This window comes from Phascolarctos cinereus, unplaced genomic scaffold, assembly GCF_003287225.1.
Source record: "Phascolarctos cinereus isolate Bilbo 61053 unplaced genomic scaffold, phaCin_HiC Scaffold_2;HRSCAF=192, whole genome shotgun sequence".
NCBI lineage: Eukaryota > Metazoa > Chordata > Mammalia > Diprotodontia > Phascolarctidae > Phascolarctos > Phascolarctos cinereus.
In genome coordinates this window covers 36414973-36438464 of record NW_027555625.1, presented here as the reverse complement: position 1 = coordinate 36438464, position 23492 = coordinate 36414973, and the positions used below count along the sequence as shown (strand labels likewise).

At 37.3% G+C, this 23492-nt stretch overlaps 1 long non-coding RNA gene across 2 annotated transcripts in view; it reads left to right on the top strand.

Annotated features, from left to right (window-relative positions):
* The window catches only part of LOC110202762 (uncharacterized), a 46115-nt gene that overhangs the window by 9067 nt on the left and 13556 nt on the right, over nt 1–23492 (top strand). For both annotated transcript variants that reach the window (XR_013484447.1, XR_013484448.1), the window contains exons 2-3: nt 1211–1337; nt 2234–2329. This is a non-coding gene — a long non-coding RNA (uncharacterized LOC110202762). The remainder of the gene's footprint in view (nt 1–1210; nt 1338–2233; nt 2330–23492) is intronic.

The following is a 23492-nucleotide window of genomic DNA, read 5'->3' as shown; positions in this document are numbered from 1 at the left end:
TAATTTCTAGAATAAAACAAGCATTTCCAATACATAGTATGATTAAAAAAAATGATTGCATATGAAACCACGAATCTGTTATCTATAACTTGCTATTCCTTTTAAATATATAATAAAATTAGCATGTAAATTTCTTCTCCATTCTCTCCCCAACCCTAGAGGTGGCTACCATTAGATACAAATGTCTCTCTGTCTGACAGTCTGTGTGTGTGTGTGTGTGTGTGTGTGTGTGTGTGTGTAAAATCATTTTATACATACTTCTATTTATCAGTTCTTTCTGGGAGAGGAATTTTTAAGTGCCTGCTGCATACCAGACACTGTACTGGGATACAAATAAATAAGTGAAACAATCCCTTGTGGCAAGTGAAAGATGAAATGACTGAGGAAATTAAGATTCAGTCTTTTGGGCATATCAGTTTTTTGAGCAGTGCGTGGCAATTGCACAACAAACTGGGACCAGGTCCCTTCCTCAACTTAGGGATGGACCCTGAACATAGGGAGAATTGTACTTTTATACATGAAAAACAAGCAAACAAGACCAATTAGTTCCAGTCAAATAATACAATATTAGGTAGTCTGATTTCTAATTGGAGGAAAGATTGGGGACTTTCCATGTTGGGAAGGGGATGGGGGAATTTAACAGATTCAGTTCACTGGATTCAGAATACAGAGTGTCCCATTCCCCCCCGCCCCAAGTGTCTGTATACAATCAAAGGAACATGGAAACAATAACTAATTGTTCAGTATTGTTCCAGTTTTCAGATAAGGCAAATGGGTTACTTGAGCTGTAGAATTGTGAGAAAAGCTACATCAGTCTCTTTGGATCTGACTGGGTTTTTGGTCAGCATACCCTAGGTCCTTAGTTAAGGGTCTCTAAATAGCAAGTAGAGGTGGTCTAGTTTCCCAGCCACCCAGGACTAGATTCGAACAACACAGTAAGATTTTCTCCCAATTCCCACAATTGAATAAATTTTTCTCACAAGGCAGAAGTTGGACTGTATCAGTAACTGAACCAAAAGAGAACTGAGCTGCCTCCAGAATTGAATCACAAAATAGGATCAGTGTGGTTGACTCAATTGCCTCAATTCCCTGTACCATTTGCCATCCTCTTGCCCTCAATTTCCTCACCCTGCTGGCAAGCAGTTTACATTTGAATTTCGTAACAGTTAGAGATATAGGTGATTAAGCACAAGTGTTTCTGGTATTTCAGGAATCAGTGACTTTCAAGGATGTGGCTGTGGAATTCTCTCGGGAGGAGTGGGTACAACTGAACCCATCTCAGAAAAAGTTGTACAAAGATGTGATGCTGGAGAACTATAGGAACTTGGTCTTTTTGGGTAAGAACAGCTACCCCTTTGAAGTCTTAATATATACTATGACAACTTTCAAGATTTTAACAGTTGTTTTTGGTTTAGAAAAGGAAACTATTCATAATCCTTTTGTAGCCAGGGGACAGATTACTGGTGCTACCTGTTTCTAGGAAAAAGGTCTATGCCTGGAAATTGATGTCTTGATTTGTTATCCTTGAGAATGTATCTTCCCCTCTCTGTTACTTCAAATCCAAGATGTTTTTTTTAGTCTTAATATAGGTTTCATCATCATACACAGTGTTCCCATTGTTTAAACAGGGAGTGAGTCAATTGAACTAGTTTTTTCCTAAGTCCTACTCAGTAATCCATTGTACCAAGGATATTCTATATCCTTCATTGGTGCTTTGTACTGTCCTTGAGGTCTTCCTGGCATACCTACTTTTTTCCCAAAAAGGGTTTGAATTCGTTTTGGGTTCTTTTGTTAAATTTTATGGGTGTTCTTTTAAAAAATGTAATTTACCAACACACACACACACACACATGCGTGTGCACACACACACACTCACACTCACAAGGAAAAAAAAAACTACTTCTGGGGCAGCTAGATGGTGCAGTGGATAGAGCACCAGCCCTGAAGTCAGGAGGACCTGAGTTCAAATCCAGCCTCAGACCAAACACTTGACACTTACTAGCTGTGTGACCCTGGGCAAATCAGTTAACCCCAATTGCCTAAAAATAAATTTAAAAAACTGCTACTCCCTTCAACCAACCCATTGAGACCCCCATGGTTGAAAAAAAAAATCTCAGACAAAATCAGCTAATATAGTTATTGGTGTTATAAGATGGAAGGAGTATTTCATCTATCTGTTTTATGATGGAACTCTGAGATGACTCCCTAGCACTTTTTCATTTTCATTGAATAGGATTTGCAGTTTCCAGACCAGATGTGATCTACCAATTGGAAAAAAAGGAAACATCTTGGATGCCAGAGCCAGATATTCCAAGAAGCAGCTGTCTAGGTGAGTACATAAAACCAAGTACTGATCTGTTGGTCATTTTAGGTAAAAGCTCCTATAGGATGTTGAAGAAAGTGGTTTATCAAAACTTCTTAGGTCTGTTGAGAAGAGCTGTGGCTTCAAAATTTCATTTTTTTCCTCAAGAAGATACTTTTTTTATGTGTTACTGAATTGTACCTCCACTCTCAAAGAGAGTTGTTGCCTCAGTACAGGGTAGTTACTTCTCTTCTGTTCATTGAAGATTTTCTTAAGCAGGCAGTCTTCTGCCTCACTTGTATGAATTCATTTTCCCTATTAAAAGAAGCACATTACTTAAGGTATTTAAGGTCTTCTTGCTTGTTAAGTTCTCTTCTAATATTTTCTTCTGTTTTGTTTTTATGATTTTATTGCTTTGCTGCTACTTTTTAAAGTATTTAATCCTAATTCCCCTTTCTTCAGTCTATCATGTTATGTGTCATCCAGTTTTTTTTATTTTTTGAAATTATATTTATAAAGGCACATTAATATGTTTCTATGACAGGATTTATTTAGCCATAACCCCATCATTGGACCTATAGATTTTCATTATTTTGCTCTTTTATAAAAAGTTGTGAAAATTTTGTTGACAGTGTTTTGTTTGCTTTCAGTAACATATTGAGAATGCTGATTTAGTACTAGGACCATTTGATCAAGGGATATGAAGAGTTTTGTAGCTCTAGCTGAAATTTCTATCTTACTTTTCAGGAAAATGGCAGCAGCAGCAACTTTAAAAAGTAGCTATTTCAACATAATTGCCAAAATTTATAATTTTAAAGTATTTTGCTAATCTGAATTCTATTTATTGCTACCTCCAAATTGTTTTCATTTTTACTTGATTACCAGATTTTGAGTAATGTTTCAGGTAATTGTTAATAATTTCTCTTGACAAAAGCAACTATGTCTTACTATTATAAATTTCAATCAGTTCCTTACAGAGTAGGCATGTTGGATTTCTAGAGGAAATTTATGGCAACAATTGTCACATTTTTACCCTTAGTTCTTCTTTATTCTGTTTACTTCATGTATCTATTTCTCCACCTCACTCTAAACTCAATTCTCTATTTTCTTTCAGTTCAGTCTTTTCCCTTCCTATTTTCATCTCAGAGGATAAGGCTACATTTGCAAATTCTCAAAGTCATCTGTTTTTTTCTTAGTGGTTTTATTCTATTCAAATGTCGGGCACTTGCAAGTAGAGTTAAGGGTTCATTCATCCCTCTTGGTAATTTCATCCTGTGTCAATTCAATTACATTTGTTACCTTTGAGTCATCATACTTTCACATAAGTTAAATTGATCCTTAGTGAAGGACTAGTGAGAGTAGCATTCTCAGGTGGGAAGGCAAGAGAACAGCTCTAAAATCTTGAGCAACTAAGAACGTTGGGAAAGGAGGAAAAAGGCAGGGTTAATGGGCTCTTTACTCTTCCTTTCAGAGAGCAGAGAGTTTACTGGACATAAACCTCTTGAATGTAATGAATGTGGGAAGGCCTTCACTTGCAAGACAAATCTTACTCGACATCAGATAATTCATGCTGGAGAGGAACCTTATGAATGTAGTGAATGTGGAAAGGCCTTCAGGAATAAGGATCATCTTATAGTGCATCAGAGAATTCATACTGGAAAGAAACCTTATGAATGTAGGAAATGTGGAAAGGCCTTCATGAGTAGGGATCATCTTATAGGGTATCAGAGAATTCATATTGGAGAGAAACTTTATGAATGTAGGGAATGTGGAAAGGCCTTCAGGACTAACTTACAACTTCAAGTGCATCAGAGAGTTCATACTGGAAAGAAACCTTATGAATGAAGTGAATGTGGAAATGCCTTCCCGTGTAAGACTTATTTTATAGTACATTAGAAAATTCATACTGAAGAGAAACCTTACAAATGTAATGAATGTAGAAGGGCATTTAAGAATAAGGTATAACTTAAAATGCATCAGAGAGTTCATACTAGAGAAGACAAATCTTATGAATGTAATGAATGTGGTAAGACCTTCAGGAAAAAGTTAGAGCTTACTATGCATCAGAGAATTCATACTGGAGAGAAACCTTGTGAATGTAGTTAATGTGGAACGTCCTTTAGGAGTGATGAACAACTTTTAGTGTACCAGAGAGTTCACACTGAAAAGAAACCTTGCAAATGTAGTGAATGTGGGAAAGCTTTCATGTGTAAGTCAAAACTTACAATGAATCAGAGAATTCGTACTGGAGAGAAGCCTTATGAATGTAGTTAATATGGAAAGGCCTTTATGAGAAAGGTACATCATAATGTGAATCAGTAAATTAATATTGATAACATTCTTTTTGAATGTGAGGAGTGTGGGAAGGCTTTCCCATACAACTCAGAACTTATTCAACATCAAATAATTCATACTGGAAAGAAACTTTATCAATGTACTGTATGTGGGAAGGACTTTTTTTTTTTAGATTTATTTTGATCAGCAAGCACTTCCATAAGCTTTTGAGTTTTAAATTTTCCTCCCCTTCCCTTCACTGCTCCCTCTCCAAGACGGCATGCAGTCTGATATAGGCTATACATATACATTTCTATTAAACATACTTTCACATTACTGAAGTTGTAAGAATTAGAACCAAAAGGAGGAACCATCAGAAAGAGGAAACAAAACACAACAGAAGAAGAAAAATAGCGAAAAGCATTCTTTGATGTATTTAATCTCCATAGTTCTTTCTTTGGATGTGGATAGCAGTTTCCATCATGAGACCTTTGGCGATATTTTAGATCCTTGTAGCGGGAAGGGCTTCTTGAGGAAGGTGCATCTTACTAGGCATCAGAGAACTCATACTAGAGAAAAAAACCGATATGATTGGGCTTACTTAAGCACAGTAGAAGGAGGTGAGAAACAAGTATAGCATCCTCATAGCTCAAAACATGTCCAGTAACCATGGGTGTATGCTGAGGGGGGAGTCATACCTCCTTTCCTCCCTCAGTCCTTCTTCCGTGCCCTGCTAGATAGGAGAGGGAGAAGAAATTGTACAGGGTATCAGCAAGAGGAGTTAGGAACATGTATGAGTCCTTGTTCCCATGGGCAGATGGGCAAGAATGTGGCACAGATGATTTGTCATGTTGATAATGGGAGACAGTGCTAAGCTGACATAGTAAGGGAACTGGCGATAGTGGGAGAAGTGTTTGTGCAATACAGCTCCTTTGACATAGGCCTGCATTGATGCAGCACTCCCAGTGTTCATGTGGACTGTTTGTGTCTGCTCATATTGGTCTGATCAGCCTCTGTTGGGCACACCGTACTTTGACCCTGGCTTGATGTTATCTTGGTCCTCTTTGTCCCTCTTATCTTCCAGATACTGTGTGTATCCAGGTTTCGCCTGACACTTTGCTCAGTATCATTCTAGGCCATCTTTCTTGCTGTTCTTCCTGAGAGTTTTGTTTCATTGGGGTGTTTCTGTGGTTGGCAGAGTGACCAGCCTATAAGTAGCTTATTCTCCTGGTGACCCCCTCGTTATCCCCTTCCTGGAACCACACAGGCCATTGCAGATACTCTGCCCCTGCCTTAGCAGCCATGTAGCTGAAAATGCATGATTGCACTGTTTCTGTCTCTATCACATATATCCTTCCTTGAACTTAGGTGTGTATCAGAGACAGAATTGACCAGGCCAAGATTTTGTGAACTATGAAAAGTAGAAAGAACCAGAGATAATAATAAATAGAATCCTTAGCAGGGTCTCTCAGGAACTATGGTAACCTTGAAATATGGCCTACTTCACTGAGACCAGTCAAAATGAACAAAGAAGCCAAGAAAATGTTTTACAAACATAGGAGTGATTAATTCATCAGCTGTGCCACAACTAGTAGTGAATTTGGTGCAATCAGTTTGAGTCTAATCTCCCTAGACTCCAAAGTGGTAGAGAAGAGTTGCTTCCTTTTTCAGAGGATTCCCTACTTTGAGTCTTACTATGTGTTCTCAATAAGTCTTTGTTAAACATAATGGAGGTTAAGCAGGTAATTGATGTAGAAGAAATATCAATTGGTTAGCTGATATGGGAGTATCCAATGGTTACTGGTATTGAGGAGAACACGCTGGATGTGTGCTCATGATCTGTTGTAATGAGGGACTCCCAAACCCTTCAGGAATACCCCTAGAATTTTGAGGGGAATAATAGTCCAGCTCTGATAACCTGACCTGTAAATGGGGTTGAGGTTGGGAGAGTAGTTGTCATAGCTCTGCTACATGTATTTATCAGCTTGTATTAGTTTGTTCTCAATATTTAATAAAATTCATTTTTAAAAAGTTATATTTTTTCATTGTTCCTACTACATATAAAATTTTGTTGTTTTTCAAGGGAATGACTTCTAAGGAAATCTTTTGCTAAAGTCCTGCATGTCCAGAGCATTTTATGAAAAGTGAAGGGTGCTGCCTGCAACCACAGCTATAATAGTTTGTTTCATTTAGTTTTTTTTTAAATTCAGATATGACCCTTGTTTTGAAGAGGAGTGCTTGAATCCATTTCAATCAGTAGGATTTTTACAGTTCCTTTGACCTCAGTCACAACATCTACTCCAGTATATATGTGTCCTTTCTTGCCATTCTGAAATCTGAGCCCTTTAGTAAAGACAAAAGGCTTACTAATTTATGTGGTGAGATCACTGTCTTGAAGTAAAAGACTGAGGTGGTATAAAGGGACTGAACCTTCACTGTAGTTGTTGGGTGAGATGATCCCTCTTTCCGCAATTCCAGGGTCCATGTATTCACTTCAAGATGGGTTGCACATCCCTTTATCCTTATTTTGTCTTTAGGTGAAGAAGCCAAAGCATCACATAAAGGAATGGGTAAAATCAGGAGGAAATGGAGTTCAATGGAAACACATTGAATTGGAGTCACAGAAGCTGATTAAAATCCCAGTTCTGTCATTTAATACCTTTGACCTAAAGCAAATCACTTAATTTCTCTGGCCCAAAGTTCCTTCATGTTTATAATGAAGGGCTTAAAGTTACGGGGCTATAAGATTCTGCCTCAGTATAAAGCTTTGATCTTTGGAAATACTCATACCTAGAAATGAATAGATGAATGAATGAAGAAAGTCTTTGTTAAGTGCTTACTATGTTGAAACACTGTGCTAAGAGCTGAGGATGCAGCTAGTAAAGAAGAGACAGTCTCTGCTCTGAACAAGCTTGGATTCTAGGGGGAAGAGCAAGTCAAATAATTGACTACTTATGAGACCCCTGCTATGTGCCAGCCACTGTGCTAATAAGTGCTAGGGTGACTAAGAAAACCAAAAGACATTCCCTGTGCTCAAGGAGCTCACAATCTAGTAGAGGGAAATAATGTGTAAAGAGTTATGTATAAATAAGATATACAGAATGTCCCCAAAGTCTTAGTGCAGTATTGAGCTTTGATAGGAAGAATTAATGAAATCTCAGAAGGAAGCCACTAGCATTAAGGAGAACTGAAGAAGACCACTTATAAAAGGTAAAATTTTGTTGTTGATTTGTTGTCATGTCTGACTCTTCATGACCCCATATATCATAGCCCACAAGACTGTTCTCTCCTCTACTATCTGTTGAAATCTGTCCAAGTTTGTGGTCATTGTGTCCATTGTACTATCTATCCATCTCATCCTCTGCCATCCCATTTTCCTTTTGCCTTCAATCTTTCCTAACATCAGAGTCTTTTCCAATGAGTCTCATCTTCTCATGTCGTCAAAGTCTTTACGCTTCAGCTATAGTATTTGACCTTCCAGTGAATAGCCTAAATTAATTTCTTTAACTATTGACTGATTTGATCTCCTTGCTGTCTAAGAGACTCTCAAAAGTCTTGTCCAGCATCAGAATTCTAAAGCATCAATTCTGTGGCTCTCGGCTTTCCTTATGGTCCAACTCTCACAGCCATACATGCTGCTGGAACAACCAGTAGCTTGCAGTGCATCTCTGGAGCTTTTAGCACTTGGTCAGACATCAAAGACACCAAGGTCAAACACTGATCCCAGGCCGTAGCCGGTGATCCGGAGTTTTGTCCTGCCCCTGGTCTTTGATAACTGGAATAGAGTGAGGTTGATGACTGTGCAACTCTGGCTCACTTAAATTCAGTTCATGGGCAAGTGAAGATATCCACCTGTGATGTCATTGGTCCTCTTCAAAATAGAAGGAGGAATAGTAAACAATGAATTAGATTTTGGTGAGGCACAGCAGCTTGACGCTGTCAGTCTCATCTTCTCTTCCATGGTTATTGAAGTATGTTATAATCTCTATCCTAATGATTCTCAAAAATACTTATTCATCCATACCCTCTTTGCCATCCTTAGTTTCACATCTCTAACTGCCTGTAGGACATAACAAACTGGACATCCCATAGACATCTTACACTCAGAAAGTCTAAAACTGAAATCACAATCAAATCACAAATTTTTTAAAATAATTTTTTTTTTTTGGCAATTGGGATTAAGTGAATTGCCCAGGGTCACACAGCTAGTAAGTGTCAAGTGTTTGGTCTGAGGCCGGACTTGAACTCAGGTCCTCCTGACTTCAGGGCCGGTGTTCTATCCACTGTGCCACCTAGCTGCCCCCCTAAAAATAATTTTTATTGATGTCTTCTGTTTCATACATCACTACAGTGTTCTATGTGTGGTCCTTTCTTCATCTCCCATGATAGCCATCCCATAAGATAAACAGTGGTTTATTTGGTTTTTAGAAAGGAAAAATAATCAGCATAGCTGATCAGTACATTGAAAAATCTAAAAACATGTGCATTGTGTAACATCTGTGAACCTCCAACCTCCACTGAGGAGTAGGTTGGGGCTATCTTTTCATATTTCTTCATCTGAGACCCACTTGATCTTTACAATTTTGTTATATTTGTTTTTGATTCTTTGCTATGTCATAGTTCTTTCCATCCATGGCTTTTGGAAATCAGCTTCCTCATTCTTCTATATTCTAAACTCAAATAGTTTATTAAGCATATTCTGTCACTTATCTATGGACCATCAATGTATCTTATGCTGACCTCCCAATAGTATGCATTACATTGCTTGAATATTTCAAAACCAGACAAATTTCTCCCTCCTCCCAAAGTGAAGTACATCATAATCTTTTCCCCCAAACTCTCCCCCCCCTTTTTAAATTTTCACATTAGTCATGTTGTAAAGAATTAGAGCTAGTGGGAGAAATCAGAGAAAGAAGAAAGGGAAAAAGAGAGAGAGAGCAGTTAATATGCTTTGGTCTGCATTCAGACTCAGTAGTTCTTTTTCTGGATGTGGACAGCATTTTCCATCATGAGTCTTTTGGAGTTGTCTTAGATCCTTGAATTCCTAAGAAGAGATAAGTCTGTCAATGTTAGTCATCGTACAATGTGGCTGTTACTGTATACAATATTCTTTTGGTTCTGTTTACTTCATTCAGCATCTTTCCAGGTTTTTCTAAAGTCTGCCTGCTCATCATTCCTTACAGCACAATAGTATTCCATTACATTCACATACCACAAATTGTTCAGCCATTCTCCAATTGATGGACATCCTCTCAATTTCCAATTCTTTGCCACCACAGAAAGAACTGCTGTATTTTTGTACATGTGGATCGTTCTCCCATTTATCTCTTTGGGATACAGACCTAGAAGTGCTATTGCTGGGTCAAAGTGTATGCACATTTTCATAGCCCTTTGGGCATAGTTCCAAATTGCTCTCCAGAATGGTTGGATCAGTTCACAACTCCACCAGCAATGCATTAGTGTTGCAATTTTCCCACGTCTTCTCCAGCATTTATCGTTTTCCTGTTTTGTCATATTTGCCAGTTTGATAGGTGTGATGTGGTACCTCAGAGTTGTTTTGATTTGCATTTCTCTAATCCATAGTGATTTAGAGCATTTTTTCATATGACTATACATAGCTTTAATTTCTTCATCTGAAAACTGCCTGTACATATTCTTTGACCATTTATCAAGTAGGGAATGACTTGTGTTCTTATAAATTTGACTCAGTTCTCTCTATATTTTAGAAATTAGGCCTTTATCAGAGACACTGCTTATAAAAATTCTTTCCCAGTTTTCTGCTTCCCTCCTAATCTTGGTTGCATGGCTTTGTGCAGAAACTTTTCAATTTAATGTTATCAAAATTATCCATTTTGCATTTCATAATGTTCTCTGTCTCTTGTTTGGTCATAAATTCTTCTATTCTCCATAAATCTGACAGGTAAACTGTTCCTTGCTCTCCCAGTTTGCTTATATCAGCCTTGATATCTAAATCATATACCCATTTTGACTTTATTGTAGTACACATCATAAGATGTTGGTCTTTGCCTAGTTTCTACCATACTCATTTCCAGTTTTCCCAGCAGTTTTTCCAGAAGCTGGAGTCTTTGGGTTTATCAAATAGTAGATTACTATATTCATTGACTGCTTTGTCTTGTGTACCTAATCTATTCCACTGAATCGCCACTCTATTTCTTAGCCAGTACCAAGTAGTTTTGATGATTGCTGCTTCATAATACAATTTAAGATCTGGTATGGCTAGGCCACCTTCCCTGCATTTCTTTTTTATTGATTCCCATGATATTCTGGACCTTTTGTTCTTCCGGGTGAATTTTGTTATTATTTTTTCTGCCTCTATAAAATACTTTTTTGGTAGTTTGGTTGGTATGGCACTGAATAAGTAAATTAATTTAGGTAGAATTGTCATTTTTATTATATTAGCTCAGCCTACCCATGAGCAACTGACATTTTTCCAGTTATTTAGATCTGACTTTATTTGTGTGAAAAGTGTTTTGTAATTGTGGTCCTGTAGTTCCTGGATTTGTTTTGGCAGGTAGATTCCCACATATTTTATAATGTCTGCATTAACTTTAAATGGAAATTCTCTTTCTATCTTTTGCTGTTGGGCTTTGTTAGTAATATATAGAAATACTGATGATTTATGTGCATTTATTTTATATCCTGCAACTTTGCTAAAGTTGTTAATTATTTCGTGTAGTTTTTATTTGATTCTCTAGGATTCTCTAATTATATCATCATATCATCTGCAAAGAATGATAGCTTTGTTTCTTTTTTGCCTGTTATAATTCTTTCAATTTCTTTTTCTTCTCTTGTTACTAAAGCTAATGTTTCTAGTATCATATTGAGTAACAGTGGTGATAATGGACATCCTTTTTTCACCCCCCAATCTTACTGGAAATGCTTCTAGCTTATCCTCATTTCATATAATGTTTGCTCATGGCTTTAGGTAGATGTTATTTATCATTTTAAGGAAGAGTCCGTTTATTCCTCTGTTCCCTAGTGTTTTTAATAGGAATGGGTGTTGTATTTTATCAAAAGCTTTTTCTGCATCTATTGAGATGATCGTATGATTTGTTAGTTTTGTTGTTTATATGGTCACTTATGCTGATAGTTTTCCTAACTTTGAACCATCTTTGCTGTCCTGGTATAAATCCTACCTGCTCATAGTGTATTATCCTCGAGGTAAGTTGCTGTAATCTCTTTCCTAATGTTTTCTTTAAAATTTTGGCGTCTATATTCATTAGGGAAATTGGTCTATAATTTTTTCTCTGTTTTGGCTATTCTAGGTTTAGGTATCAGTGCCTTATTTGTATCATAAAAAGAATTTGGTAGGATTCCACCTATTTTTGCAAATTGTCTGTAGTATTAGATTTAATTGTTCTTTAAGTGTTTGATAGAATTTATTTGTAAATCCATCTGGTCCTGGAGATTTTTTTCTTAGGGAGTCCATTGATAGCTTGTTCAATTTCTTTTTCTGAAATGGGGTTATTCAAGTATTTTATTTCCTCTTCTGTCAATCTGGGCAATTTAAGTTTTTGTAAAAATTCATCCATTTCACTAAGATCGTCATATTTATTGGCATACAGTTGGACAAAATAGGTTCTAATTATTGTTTTAATTTCCTCTTCATTGGTGGTTAATTTATCCTTTTCATTTTTGATATTGGTAATTTGGTTTTCTTCTTTCTTTTTTTTAAAATCAAATTAACCAAAGGTTTATCTATTTTATTGTTTTTTTGTTCATAAAACCAGCTCTTTTATTTATTAGTTCATAGTTTTCTCAATTTCAATTTTATTAGTCTCTCCTTTGGTTTTCAGTATTTTTAATTTGGTATTTAATTGGAGATTTTTAATTTGTTCCTTTTCTAGCTTTTTTAATTGCAAGCCCAATTAATTCATTGGTCTCCTCTTTCTCTGTTTTATTCATGTAAGCACTTAAAGATATAAAACTTCCCCTAAGAACCGCTTTCATTGTATCCCGTAAGTTTTGGTATGTTGTCTCATTATTGTCATTCTCTTGGATGAGGTTATTGATTGTTTCTATGGTTTGTTGTTTGACCCACTCATTCTTTAGGATTAGGGTTTTTGCAATTAATTTTTAGTCTGTCTTTCCATGGACCTTTATTACATGTAATTTTTATTGCGTCATGATCTGAAAAGCATGCATTTAATATTTCTGCCTTTCTGTATTGGATGTTGAGGTTTTTAATGCCCAGTACATGGTCAGTTTTAATTTAGATGTCATGTACCACTGAGAAAAAGGTACATTCTTTTCTATCCCCATTCAGTTTTCTCCAGAGGTGTACTACCATTTCTAACTTTTCTAAAATTCTAGTTTGCTCCTTAACTTCTTTCTTGCTTATTTTGTTGTTAGATTTATCTAGTTGGGGGGGAGGGGTGTTGGTCCTCTGCTAGTATAGTTTTGTTATGTATTTCTTGCTTTAACTCCCTTAACTTTTCCTCTAAGAACATGGATTCTATACCACTTGGTGCATGTATATTTAGTAATGTTATTACTTCATTGTCTAAGATACCTTTTAGCAGGATGTAGTTTCCTTGCAATATCTCTTTTACTGAGATCTATTTTTGCTTTTGCTTTGTCTGAGATCATGGTTGCTACTCCTGCTGTTTTTTACTTCAGCTGAAGCATAATGTATTCTACTCCAGTCTTTTATCTTTACCCTGTGTGTATCCCTCTGTTTCAAATGTGTTTTTAGTAAACAACATATTATAAGATTCTAGTTTTCAATCCCTTCTGCTATCTGCTTCCATTTTATGGCAGAGTTCATCCCATTCACATTCACAGTTATGATTACTACCTGTGGCTTTCTCTCCATCCTATTTCCTCCCCTGTTTAAGCTTTTCTCTCTCCTTTCTCCCTTTCCCTCCTCACTAGAGTTTTGCTTTTGACCACTGCCTCCCTCAATCTGCCTTCCTATCAGCTCCTCCTTTTTATTTCCCTTTTCTCTTACTACTTCTTCCTTCCCTTCTATTCCCCCCCTCCCTTTTCTTTCCCCTTTCCCCTCCTACCTCCCATAGGGTAAATTAGATCTGTATACCTGAGTATGTTATTTCCTCCTTGAGCCAAATCCGATGAGAGTAAAGTTCAAACAATGCTCATCTCCTTCCCTTCTTTCCCTCTACTGTAATATATCTTTGTGCCTCTTTGTGTGTTGTAATTTACTTTTTTCTGCCTCCTCCTTTCTCTTTTCCCAGTACAATTCCTTTGAACACTTAATTAGGTTTTTTATCATTATGTTGAAGTCAACTTATCCCCACACCCTCTGTCTATGTATATCCCTTCTAAAAGTTGTAGGAAAGATACAGTTTTCAACAGTTATATGTATCATCTTCCCATGTAGGAATGTAAACAGTTTGACCTTATTGAAAAACATTTTTTTCTTTCCTGTTTACCTTTGTATGCCTCTCTTGAGTCTTTGTATTTGAAGATCAAATTTTCTGTTGAGCTCTGATCTTTTCATCAGGAAGGTTTGGAAATCCCCCATTCTATTGAATGTCCATCTTCTCCCCCAAAGATTTTGCTTGATTTTGCTAGGTAGTTGATCTTGGTTGTAATCCAGCCTCCTTTGCCTTACAGAATATCATATCATATAAGCCCTCCAATGTTGTAGAAATTATAAGGTCTTGGGTAATCCTGATTGTGGTTTCATGGTATTTAAATTGTTTCTTTCTGGCTACTTGTAGGCATTTCTCCTTGACCTGATAATTCTGGAATTTGGCTACAATATTCCTTTGTGTTTTCAATTTGGGATCTCTTTCAGGAAGTGATCAGTGGATTCTTTCAATCACCATTTTACCTTTTAGTTCTAGGACCTCAGGGCAGTTTTCCTTGATGATTTCTTGTTTTGATCTTCTTTGTCATCAAAAAAAGATTCTGTGGTCTGACACTTCTTGTGAGGTTTACTCATGATCCCAGCCAATTACTTGAGTTATAAACTCTTTGTTAAGGTAGAGGTCTGCTTCCAATGTGGAGAATGTACTGTCCCAAACTTCGGGGGTTTGTACAGCTGTTTTTAGAGATACTTATAGGGACCTGTAAATTTTCAGTTCTTCCAAGGTGGTATGATAAGGGGCGAGGTGTTTACTCCTTTCCTGGCCTGGGCTCTGGTCTGTAAGTGACCATAAGCTCTCTTTTCTGTCTTGGAACCGTAGGGAGGATTTTCTCTTCACAGCCGCTACAAGCTCCACCACGTCAGCACTCCTCCTCTCCCCAGGACTGCCACCCAGAACTGTGACCTAGATCCAAGCACAGGCAAAGCAAGAGATTCCTGCCTCAGCACAGGCAAAGAGATCCCTGCAATCCTTCTCTGATCAGCCACTCGATTCCCCCTCACTCCATGGGCCAGGAGCTCAGGAGGCAGCCATCGCCCTGGGGCAGCGCTCAGCGCTGTGTACTTGGGAACTGGCTCTGAGACCTAGCTCCTCTCTCGCTGCAGAAACAGACTTTTCCTACTGACCTTCTAAGTTGTCTTTGGTGTTCATGGGTTGAGAGGTCTGGAAACCTCCACAGCTGCCCCCGATTCAGTCCTCTGAGGCCTGCTCCAGGTTCGCTGTGCCTGTGTGCCCAGGCTGTGCTGCACTGCGCTCCCAGCCCGGCGCGATACACCTTTCTGATCAATCATCCAGGTTGTCTTGGGCTGGAAATTTGTTTCACTCTGTCTTTCCGTGGGTTCTGCTGCTTCAGAATTTGTTTGGAGCCATTTTTTATAGGTATTTGGAGGGGTTTGGGGGAGAGCTCTAGCAAGTCCCCGCTTTCACTCCATCATCTTGGCTCTGCACCCCCCCCCCACCATGATTTCTTGAAAGATGCTGTCTGGGCTCTTTTTTTTAATCATGGTTTTCAGGTAGACCAATAATTCTTAAATTATCTCTCCTGGATTTGTTTTCCAGGTCATTTGTTTTCCCAATGAGGTATTTTATGTTTTCTTCTATTTTTTCATTCTTTTGATTTTGTTTGACTGATTCTTGATGTCTCATAGAGTCATTAGCTTGCACTTGCCCAATTCTGATTTTTAATGAATTGTTTTCTTCAGTTAGCTTTTGTACCTCCTTTTCCATTTGGCCAGTTCTAGCTTTTTAAGGAGTTTTCTGCAGTGTACTTTTTTTTTCATTTTGTCAGTTGTATTTTTAAAGGACTTATTCACTTTTTCGTCTGCTTCTCTTATTTGACTTTTAAAATTGTTCTTGAGCTCTTCCAAGAGGGCTTTTTGGCCTTGAGATCAGTTCACATTCCCTGTTGAGCTTTAGGATGTGGGTATATTAACAATGTTGTCCTCTCCTGAATTTGTTCTGTGACCTTCCCTGTCACTGTAATGCTTCTCTATGGTCATTGTTTTTCTTTGTTGCTTTTTGCTCATAGTGTTTGCCTTCCTTCTGACTTTTAAAGTTACTCTCTCCTTCTGGGACATAGGGCGCACTGTCCCAGGCTTTTAGTGCTGGGGTCTAGGGGCCTGGTTACTGGCTTTGTGTGCTGGGGCCTCAGGTGCTGGCATCTGGTCGCTTACTTGGTGTGTGGCTGGTGTTGGCGTTTGCCTGCTCCTCCACCCTCGGGCTCAGGCTCTCCCGCTGGTTTGCTGAGGTGGGGCTTGCTGTGGGCTTGCTGGGATGCCTCTCATCTTGTACTGGTCCCCTTCAGCCACAGCAAGAGGAGCCTTTCCTGTTAATCCCTCTAGCTTCCTGAGCTAAAAGAATGCTGCACCTTGTTTTCCTGCTGGCTCCACCATTTCAGGATTTTTCCTGGGGCAATATTGTCTGGGTTTTTCAAGGTCAATAAGGGAGGGTGAAAGTTACTAACTGCTTACTCCACCATCTTGGCTTCTGGAAGTTGAAACAGTTGACTGTCAAACATTCTGTCTGTGGGCTTATAGCTTCAGAAGCAGCCACTATCACTGCCACAGCTGCTGCTGCTGCTGCTGATTCAGTCGCTCTCAAGGCCTGCCTCCTGGTTTGCTAGAGCCAGGACTGTTTGGACTCGGCCTGTGCTGGACTGTGCTTCTCTCACCTAGGTCTGACAGACCCATCTTACTGACCTACTAATTTGTCTTTGGGTCTGTGGGATGAAAAGTCTTGGAAACCGCCACTGCTGCCAGTGATTCAGTCCTCCAAGGCCTGCTCCAGCTTTGTTGGGGCCAGGATTGCTCTGCACTGCACTCCTCTCTCAGCCTGGTGCAACAGACCTTTCCTGTCAACCTTCCAGGTTGTCTTTGGCTGGAAATCTGCCTCACTCTGTCTCTTGGTGGGTTCTGCCACTCTAGAATTTTTTCAGAGTCACTTTTTAAAGGTATTTGAAGGAGTTTGGGGGGAGCTCAGGCCAGTCCCTGCCTTTACTCTACCATCTTGGCTCCTGTATTTTTTCTGATATTCCTATTATTTTTCAGTTTTTGGTTTGAATTTCAGAAGGACCAAGGGTAGAGTCTGCCTATTTTTTCTTTGATTCCTGGTTTTCATATTTTTGGCAAGCTTTATAATTTCTTAATATGGCATCCAGTTTTTTGTTTAGTTATGTCTTTCATGGAGTTTAGTTTTTATCATCTATCTTTCCTTGATTTGTTTTCACTTTTTCCCCCAGTCTTTTGACTTTTTCTACTCTGTTGTTGTATTATAGAATAATTGAGTTCTATTTGCTCCATTCTTTTTTTCTGGGAGACTGATACTTCAGTAAGGTTTTCTCCCTTCTATTCAAAGCTCTCTATCCTTCCACTTTTTCCCCTCAAAACCTCTAATTCTCAATTTTAAATATCTTGCTTTATTTCCAAGGAGGCCACCAGCAAGGATTTATTAAGCACTTACCCTGTGCCAGCTACTGTGCTTTATATATATACAAGTAAGCAGATATAAATATGAACAAACAAATACAGTCCATTCTTTCTAGGAGCTTACTGTCACATGGGGAAAGACAATGTAGAAAAGGGAGCTAAAAAATATTCTGGGCGACGAAAGGGGGAGGTGGGCCTACAGGGCATACTGTCAGAGTTGGGAAAGTCAAAAGCAGAAGTAGGAAGGGAATGAAGCATGGTTGGCCTGGGCCTTTCCAAAGTGGATGCCCCCAGAAGAACTTAACAAAGCAGGCCAGCATGCCAGAGAGATGTTGTAGGCTGAGAAGTTCTTAAGGATGAGGGTTCTAGGGTAAGATGACAGCTGAAGCAGGGAGAGAAAGGCATGACAGAAATAGTGCTGAGCAGAGAATGACTTTCTTCCAGCTTTTTGTTTTTGTTTTGCTTTTTGGTGAGGCCATTGAGATTAAGCGACTTGCCCAGCGTCACACAGCTAGTAATTGTCATGTATCTGAGACTGGATTTGAACTCATGTCCTCCTGACTTCAAGGCCAGTGCTCTATCTGCGCCACCTAGCTGCCCCTCTTCCAGCTCTTTTCAAAGTCCTTGTGCTGAAACCATTCTTATCATTGAGGATTTAGACTGATATAGGTACTCTTTCTTTTTTATTGGGGAGTGGTGGGATGGAAGGAATGAGATGGCTTGTTTTTTTTCTTTTTATTCAGAATTTAACAAACGTCCCTGAAAAAAAAAAGCCACCCTGTTTCCATATACAAAGAACAGAACAAGAGAATTATATGTGGGATCCAAAATAACTTATGTATAGCTTCCTTTTATATGTACTTATGATAAATTCAGTATCTTTTTGAACTTTTTGTTATGGTATGAGATAGTCTCTCTGAGTTATTTTAATTTGCATTTCTCTAATCATTTGTGATTTAGAGCATTTTTATGTGACCAAAAATCTTTGATTTCTTATTCTGAAAACTGCCTATTCATATCCTTTGACCATTTATCAATCAGGGAATGACTTGTTATAAATTTGACATAATTCTCTACATGTTTCAGAAGTGAGGTCTTTATCAGAGAATCTTGCTATAAAAATTTTTTTTCTGTTTTCTGCTTTCCTTCTCATATTGGTTCCATTTGTTTGTTTGTGCAAGAACTTTAATCAAAAGTATCCATTTTATATTTGTTATGCTCTCTATCTCTTATTTGGATCATACATTCTTCCTTTATTCTTAGATCGACAGGGAAAATTTTCCATGGTCCCTTAATATGCCCACAGTATGACCCTTTATGTCTAAATCATGGACCTATTTTGACCTTATCTTAATATATGATATATGAGATGTTAGTCTATATCTAGTTTCTGCCAAATTGCTTTCCAATTTTCCCAGCAGTTTTTGACAAATAGTGAGTTCTTGTCCCAATAGCTTGCATGTTTGCATTTATCTAACACTAGATTTGTATAGTCATTTACTACTGTGTGTAATGTACCTAATCTATTCCACTGACCTACCACTCTATTTTTTGGTCAGTACCTAATTGGTTTGATGATTACTGCTTTGTAATACAATTTGAAATCCAGTACTGCTAGGCCACCTTCACATTTTTTCCCCATTGATTCCATTGAAATTCTTGACCAAAGAGCAAAAACAACAAAGACAAAAGTTCTTATGGATAAAACTAGAAACAGGGAAATTTATCTAATAAAAAAACCATGCAAGGAAGACTTTTTTTTTAATGAAGGGGAAAATAGGGAAGTTCACTTGAACCTCTTATCTGAATTGGTTGAAAGAGGAAAGAATATATATATACACACTCAGTCAGGTAAAGAAATCTGCCTTACCTAACTGGCAATTTGGAAGAGAAAGGGCAACAAAAAAGAGAAGGAGGCAGTGGTCAGAAGCAAAACTGACATTTAAGGAAGGGACAGGGTGAATACAAAGAGAGAAGGATAAATAGAAGATTATTGAATGGAGGGAAATACACAGTTTGCAATCTGAACGTAAATAGGATGAACTCACTCATAACACAGAAGTTATAGCAGAATGGATTAGAAACCCGAATCTGAAAAGATGTTGTTCCCAAGAGACACATTTGAAACACAAATACACATAGAATAAAAATAAGAGACTGAAGCAGAATTTATTATCATTGAGTGGAAGTGGGGGGAGGAAGCAGAAGTAGCAGTCATGGTCTCAGACAAAGCAAAAGTAGAAATAGATCTGGTTAAAAGAATGCGTCAGAGTAACCATTTTACCAAAAGGTGCCATAATATCAATAGGAACATATGTACACTGTGTAGCATGGTATCTGAATTTTTATAGGAAAAGTTAAATGTGTTTTAGGAGGAAATAGACAGCAAAGCTATGCTCATGGTGGACTTTAATTTACCCTTTTCAGACCTAGATAAATGTAACCATAAGATAAACAAGAGAAAAGTTAATAGAATAGAATTATAGAAAATTTATACATGGTAGATCTCTGGAGAATATTGAATGGAAATGTAAAGGATTATACCTATTTCTCAATTGTGCATGGTACCTTCCCCAAAACTGAACGTGTAGGACCTAAAAACTTCACAAATAAATACAACAAAAACAGAAATAGAAAATGCATGTTTTTTGAAACCATAATATAATAAAAATTATTTTCGATAAAGAGACTCTGAAACATAAATTAAAAATTAACTGGAGTCTAAATGAATCCTAAAATATGAGTTGGTCAAAGAACAAATGATAGAAACAATCAGTTTCATTAGAGACAGTTACAAAAATGAGATAACATACCAAAATATGTGGGGATGCAGCCAAGATAGTAGTTACTGGAACATTTATATCTCTAAATACTTGGATGAGTAAAAGAAAGAGCAGAGCAATGAATTCAGCATGCAACTAAAAAGGAACCCTAGAAGAAATTAAATCTCCCTTATTGAACACTGAAAGAGAAATAATGAAAATAAAAGATGGTATTAATAAAACTGAAAGTGAAAAAATGATTGGACTAATTAAAAAAAAACCTAGGAGCTGGTTTAATTTTTAAAATTTCAACCAGTGAATAATTTGATTTTTAAAAACAATTTGCTAGTGTCAAAAGTGTAAAGGGTGAATCAGTGAAAATAAAATTAAAACATTTATTTGGAGCTGTTTTACCATACTATATACTAGTAAAACTGAAAATATAACTGAAATAGATATTTACACACATATTTCCCAGAGTAGCAGAAGAGCACAAAGAATGTCTAAATAACCTTTAGAAAAAGAAATTGAACAAGCCCCCAAATGAGGCCCTTAAGAAAGGAAGTGCAGGGTCAGATGGATTTACAAGAAATTATACCCAATATGTTTAATGACAACTTAGTTCCAATATCATATAAACCGTGTGAAAAATGTAGAGGTGTCCTATCACATTTGTTCTCTAACAGAAATATGGTTTAATATCTAGATCAGCAAGAGCAAAAACAGAGAAAACTATAGATCAGTTTTCCTAATGAATATTGATGTAAAAATTTCAATAAAAGTACAGCAATATATCACAAAAATCATACTATCACCAGGCTGTATTTTCACCAGGAATGTATTGCTATTTCAGTATCAGGAAAATTATAAACATAATTGTCCATATCAATATCATAAAGCAATAAAATGGTTCTTCAGAAGGTGTGGAAAATGCTTTTGACACAAGTCAGCACCTATGACAGTCAAAAACCCTGGAATGTATAGAAATAAGTGAGCTTTTCTTAAAATGTTAAGTTGTATTTTTCTAAAACTAAGAGTAAGCTTTATCTGCAATGGAAATAAACTATAAGCTTTTCCAGCAAGATCAAGGATAAAGCAAGGTGTCCATTATCACCATTACTATTCCATATTGTATTAGAAAATGGTAGCTTTAGCAGTAAGATATGAAAAAGAAATTGAAGAAATAAGCATAGGCAATGGGGAAAGAAAACCAAAATTACCACTTTTTGCAGATGATTATGTTGTATACTTTGAGAACCCTTGCGAGTCTCAACTAAACAACTAATTAAAACAATTAACAAGGTTAGCATAGTTTCAGGATATAATATAAACCTGTGCAAAGCAATATATAAATATATATTTATGTATGTGTGTATATATATAATGTTATATAGAATACATATGTGTATAGACATACATGTATTCTATGTAACAAAACAAGGAAAAGATATAAAAGGAAATTCCATTTAAAATAACTGTAGTCAGTATAAAATACTGCACAGCCTATTTGCCAGGCCACACCTAGGACCTATGTGAACACAAATGCAAAACATTTCACATAAGATAGATCTAAATAACAGGAGAAATGTTAATTGTTTGCAGATAGGGTGAGCTAGTACAATAAAATTATAATGCTATCTAAGTTAATTTACTTATTCAGTGCCATAGTATGCTATAGAACTGTTTTATAGAACTGGAAGAAAAACCAAAAGTCATCTGGAGAATAAAAGGTTAACAATTTCAAGGGAAAAATGGGAAAAAATGTGAAGGGATCCTAGCGGGACCAGATCTCAAACCATATTATAAAGTGGTCATCATCAAACCAGTTTGGTTCTGAATATGCAATAGAGTGATTGACAAATGGAATAGATGAGGTACACAGATATATAGAGGTAAATGAGCCCAGCAGCCTAGTGTTACCAATAAACCAGCTATTGGGACAAGAACTCACTATTTGCCAAAAACTGCTGAGAAAACTGGAAAGTAGTCTGGCAGAAACTAGGTGTAGAACAACATCTCATACCTTTTCTTAAGATATGTTCAAAATGGGTACATGATTTAGACACGAAAGGTTATTTGATAGGCAAATTAGGAGAATGTGGGCAGTATAGTTTCCCAATAGAAAAGAAAACCCACTGAGGCAGAACTCTGAGCCAATGGCACTTTATTAAAAGGTCCGTGGTCCCCTCTAATGAGTTGGACCTCAGATCTTCCTTACAATCTAAGATGTCCCCTTCTTCCAGGCCTTATTTTTATAAGGCTTGATACCAGATATAATATTTGAACCTTCTCAAGGGTCTACACAAGGTAAAGAATCCCATTGTTCATAATTTTTGTTTCGTGGGCCAAAAATATGCGTCAGCTAGAAAATGGTATGTCAACAGGTGGGATTTCGGGTTGGGCAAAGCATGGGGCATCTCCACTGAATAAGTGGTCATAAGATGGTCACCTGTTCATGTTGGACAAGAGAAAGTGGTCCAGAGGTACAAAAATAAGTTGAGGGATTTTGATGTAATTGAGTCACCTCTGCCATACTGGGCTTGGTCACCATAACAAGGAAAAACAAGGGTGGAGAGCCCTGTGATTAAGCAAATGAACTTACACCATGCAGTTCATAGTTCTGAGGCCTAATATACAGAATCAATACTAGCCCTATGGAATCATATCAAACTGATTAACACTGATTGCAGTAGAGTAGGCGTGCAAATAAATTATTTCTCACAAGAGCATGGAAAAATTCAACCTGTCAATTCCATGTATGTGGGTATAGGAGGAGTTCATGATTAATAAGAGACAGGTTCATAAGTGAAATAGATAATTTTTATTACAGAAAATGAAAATTTTTTTGCACAAACAAAACCAACATTGTAAAAACAAGCAGCAAGTGGTGGGGGTGGAGGGATCAAATATAAAGGGAAGTCAGCCCAAAAGTATCAAAATGAGGACCATCACCCAGTTGATAAAATGGTCAAAGAATTAGAACAGGCATTTTTCAGAGGAAAAAAGTCAAAGTTCTCAATAATCATGAAAAATGCTCTAAATCCGTAATAATTGGAGAAATAATATTTAAAACAGCTTTGAGGTACTACCTCATTACCTCACCCAACAGACTGGCTAAGACGACAAAAGAAAAAAAAAGACAAATGCTTAAGAGGCTTGCGGAAAAATAGAGACACTAATGCAGTGTTGGTGGATTTGTGAATTAGTCTGACCTTTCTGGAGAGCAATTTGGAGCTATATCCAAAGGGCTAAAAAACTGTGCCTAACCTTGGAACTAGCAATACCACAGTTAGGTCTGTATCCCAAATAGATCAAAGGAAAAGTACCCATATGCACAAAAATCTTTATGTCAGCTCTTGTCGAGTAGCAAAGAATTTGA